General features: G+C 36.1%; 1 pseudogene; it reads left to right on the top strand.

Annotated features, from left to right (window-relative positions):
• The first annotated feature begins 1,614 nt into the window (after nt 1-1,614).
• LOC116118670 lies at nt 1,615-3,697 on the top strand (annotated as a pseudogene).
• The last annotated feature ends 1,147 nt before the right edge of the window (nt 3,698-4,844 follow it).

Raw genomic sequence — 4,844 nt, 5'->3', positions numbered from 1 at the left:
TGATGGATAAAAGAAAAGAAAAAAGAAATACAAACACACAAATATTGAATATTTACATTCTATCTTTAATATACAAGGGATAAAGTTATCTCTTGTATTGTAGCTTAACTTTTCAGATTAAAGTAAAAGTAACCCTTAATCTAAGAACTATTATAGGATAAGTAACATTATCTTTAATATAATAAAATGAAAAACCTTCTATATCGTATATTTATTTATTAAAATAAAATAAATACACGATGAAATGTCTAAAACTTTTTTTCTGAAGAGAGAAAGAGCTGTAAAGTGAGGAAGCTATGATTGGAAAATTTTGCCATTCTTTTCATGGGTACTTGGAAATCTTGCATGACTTTCTGGTTTTCTAATCATTAATATTTTATTTGTGTTTGCATATGCTTAATCTTATAGTATTCTAAAGTCTAAACTCTTTACAACATTTGCATTAATGATTGAATACTTAATCAAAAGCTGACCAAGCTGCTTATCTTAAACATAATATTATACTAACAATTAAAGCTAGCTATTGATTGGGTTTGAAACTCTACAAGAATTTTGTTTAATTTATTTATTCTACTAAAAAAATTTGATTGGAAAATTAAGAAACTTGTAGCTTGTAGGCAGTATTGACCAATGATAGTTGCATCTAGACAAGGCCACGTGTGTAGGACCTCCAGAGCACCTCGTTCTTCCCTTGCATTCTCTCTTTAATTTTTTATCTTTATTCTTCGTTTTGTGTTTGTTTTTTTTTTTTTTTAGGGTGGGCATTTTGTTGACCTCCCGTCATGTTTTTCAAAAATTTCCAAAAGTCCCCTTTCAGTTTAAGGAGTGTCGCTCACCTCCTCTGTGAATTTATCTTAATGGTAATACAATAAGTTATGCTTACTCAGAGTTTATAAATGTCTTATTATCTTGTTAAAAAATTACATATAGTACGTACTATGCAGTATATTTATAAAGGATAGTAAGATAGTTAGTAAGACGTAAGTAAACATAACTACTCAATAGTAATATACGTATACAAAAGTGAGAAAATGTATGGTACCATGATGGTATCACAACTCAATGCATACACTAAGTAGGTATTATATTTAATAACAACACATCATAATAAGTCTAAAGATAAATGACAGAGAAAAACTGAGAAGTTGTACATATTCACTAGACAATGGGATCAGGGATGGATGATGTGGTACCACAATACTATTCTAGCATTTCTTTACAAAGTTATCTCAACTTTTAAGTGGTGGATTAGTCTATGTTCATAGATAGGGAAATAAGCAAAATTGAAGGGAGGTAACTGGTAAGCGGGGGAAGTCAACAATAATATCCAAAAATAGATGAGGTGTATTATGAATAAAACAAAAGTAAGGGAAGGTGAAAAAATTACCCCATGAATTTGTGAATAAAAATCATTTTCAAATCCCCTCCAGAATCTGTTATTTAATCAGAAGCTACCCTGAAACAATTCCAATTCACACACACAACACAGATAGAGAAAGAGAGAGGCTTTAAGTATGAGTGCAAGCTACTTCGATTCATGAAAGTGTTGTAGAGCCACTCAAAACTTAGTTTAAATCATACATTTCACTTCTGCTGCACAAAGTGCTACCAAAAATGTTGCCAGACTATGATCCAAATGACAATGAAGCTGGCATGAAGCTCCTGGAGGACCTTACGACAAATGCATATGAAATTCAGCAGCAAGTTCTCAGGGAGATCTTACTCGAAACGCACAAAACGAATATCATAAAAGGGTCTTGAATGGGCAGTGTGATGAGGATTGTTTCAAGAAGAAAGTTCCTGTGGTGAACTATGAAGATATCAAGCCTTATATTGAGAGAATTGCCGATGGAGAGCCATCAGAAATTATCTCAGCTCAACCGATTACTGAGCTGCTCACGAGGTATGAAACGATATCGTTTGTTTTCATTTCGAGTTTTCGGAGGAATTTTTTTCTGAAATTTATTTGTTGATGTGCAGCTCTGGAACTTCAGGAGGGCAGCCGAAAATGATGCCTTAAGTGCTGAAGACTTGAACAGGAAGACATTCTTACAATATGTTGTGCCTGTGATGAACAAGTGAGAATTGGAGCTTTAAACTTTTCTAGATCGTTTTTTTTTTATCTTTTTCCAATTTCGATTGTGCTTTCGAATGAATGTAACAGTGAAAAATCCTTGGAATTGCAGTATGTGGAAGGATTGGACAAAGGCAAAGGAATGTATGTTGTTCATCAAACCAGAAATTAGTAATCCTTCTGGGTTGATGGCAAGGCCTGTGTTAACCAGCTACTACAAGAGCAGAACTTCAGGAACGCCCGTTTAACCAGTACAATATCTACACAAGTCCTGATGAAACCACTTGTGTCCAGACAGCAAGCAGAGTATGTACTGCCAATTACTCTGTGGATTAGTCCAACGCGATGATGTGCTTCGAGTTGGTGCAGTTTTCGCTTCTGCTTTTCTGCGCGCGATAAAGTTCTTGGAAGATTACTGGAAGGAGTTATGCAGCAACTAAGGACTGGCCATGTCAGTGAACTGGATCACTGATCCTGCCTGCAGAGGTTCTGTGGTCATTAGTTCTGGCGGCACGAATTCAGAATGGCAGATTGATAGAGGAGCATGCAGTGGAAAGTCATGGGAGGGGATAATAAAAAACCTGTGGCCTAAAACTAAGTTCATTGAGGTTATTGTTACAGGTTCCATGGCTCAAACATCCCAACACTGACTTTATAGTGGTGGACTCCCTTTAGTTTCAACGATGTATGCCTCTTCTGAATGTTACTTTGGGATCAATTTTAAGCTCTCAGCAAGCCTTTGAGTTTCCTACACTCTCCTTCCAAACATGGCCTACTTCGAGTTCTTGCTGGTCGAGAAAACAATGGAGAATTGACTCAAAAAGTCCACTGCAATGGTGTTTCTGATAAGAATTGCATACAAGCCAGTGATGAAAAGGAGGGAATTTCAAAACTTTAGATCTCATGGAGGTCAAGCTTGGTCAGTACTATGAACTTGTCGTCACAACTTTTACTGGTGAGCCTTTTTCTCTATTTGGATCTGACCCCCAAGAATTTTAAGTACAAGTTTTTTTTCTGATTTGTGTTGGAATCTTTTTTGCAGGCCTATACAGATACAGAGTTGGGGATATTCATGGTAACCGGCTTCCACAAAAGGCGCCGCAGTTTCGCTTTGTGCAGCGAAGAAACGTCGTGTTGAGCATCGACACAGACAAAACGAACGAGGAAGATTTATTGAAAGCAGTGGACGCAAGCTAAGTGCCTCATCGAGCCTCTCGGATTCCGTAGACAGGACTACACAGGGTATGCTGATAAATCTCGATTCCGGGACATTATGTACTTTTTGGGAGCTGAAAATGAAGGGAAGCAACGATCTGCCGGAGCTTGATGCTGAAAAAAAATGGAGCAATGTGCTCAAAAGTGGAGGAAAATTGGATTCTGTGTACTAGGAGGTGCAGGAAAAAGGATAAGTCAATGGGGGCACTGGAAATAAGAGTGGTGAAGCATGGAACATTTGATGCATTAATGGATTTTGTGTGTCAAGGGGTCTTCTGTGAACCAATACAAAACACCAGGTGGCATCAAGTCTGAAGAAGCCAGAAAGTATTGGATTCCAAGGTGGTAGGGAAGTTTTTCAGCAGAAAAACTCCATTCTGGGAGCCATTTAGAATGGAAATTAACTAATAAGTGATATTTGTAAAAGTCTTTCTTATTGTTATAGTAATGCTTTTCATCTTTTTATTTTTTTATTAAGGTGTATTGCTTGATTTGTATGGTGGTAATTAGACTATTAGAGATTAATTATTAGTTCTGGTGTGTCTCCATTTCTGCAACTGCAAAATCTTGTTTTCTAATAAGTGCTTCCTTGAGATAAAATGGCTTTGAGTGAAGGGGTGTAAGGCATTGTTTGGGGTGCTTAATTAAATGAGATAGCTAAAGTTGGTATGTGCAAAGGAACTGTCATTTAATTTCCCTTTCAAACACTATCATTGTCTACCAATTCTTTGAGAACAGTTATTGTTTAAGGAATTGAATATAACTATAAAACATGAGACATAAATTTAAGTACTCTATTATAAGTGGTGTATTATGGTGTGGTGTGTGTGTGTGTGCATTGATGATGACCCTGCTATTATTTGATCAAACAGTTGAAAAAAATTTATGGACATCATGTACCACCCAGCTGGGTGTGGCATGAATGCAGCAAGGCAACAAGCTATATATTAGGGTTTTATTACATTGCCACCCTTAGGCTTGGCAAGAAATGTTTTCCTTAGTTTTGGGAAAGTAATGCTGCCACTTTTGAATGACCTTTTGTTGGTTAAATATGCGGTTTAAAAGGGATAAAAATATTTTGAATAAACAACCAGCTTTTTTGTCCAACGGCGGGAAACTTTTAGTATTATTACAATTCTTTAATAAAAATAGTCAATCATTTAACCAAAACTGTCAACTGTTTATTAAAATGTTTTTGTCCTCTTACCCCATAACATTTATGATAGAACATTATTTGGGGGTTGGGTGTTAGTTTCCCAAATTGAAGGACAATATATGTGTACCAAACCTTAGGGGTGACTATAAAATTAATCATATACATTATGAGGTGAAGATCTGATCATCAGCTGTGGGCCTTAGTGCCAAACTTGGTCAAATTTCCTGATATTTTAAACTAAATGTTAAGTTGGTCCAAAGCTAAAAGCTTAATATGCCAAGTTAGAGGTCTCGAGATGGATTCTTCCAGTCTCAAGTAAGTACGCAATCAGACGTCTCTTGCTTCTCGGTATTAAACTTAAGTTAATACTGAATAGACGTCTTACTTTCTAGTTTTATG

This window comes from Pistacia vera, unplaced genomic scaffold (genome assembly GCF_008641045.1).
Source record: "Pistacia vera cultivar Batoury unplaced genomic scaffold, PisVer_v2 Contig854, whole genome shotgun sequence".
In the NCBI taxonomy this organism is placed as follows: Eukaryota; Viridiplantae; Streptophyta; class Magnoliopsida; order Sapindales; family Anacardiaceae; genus Pistacia; species Pistacia vera.
Note: the sequence above shows the minus strand (reverse complement) of the source record. Positions and strands in the feature narration are given on the sequence as shown.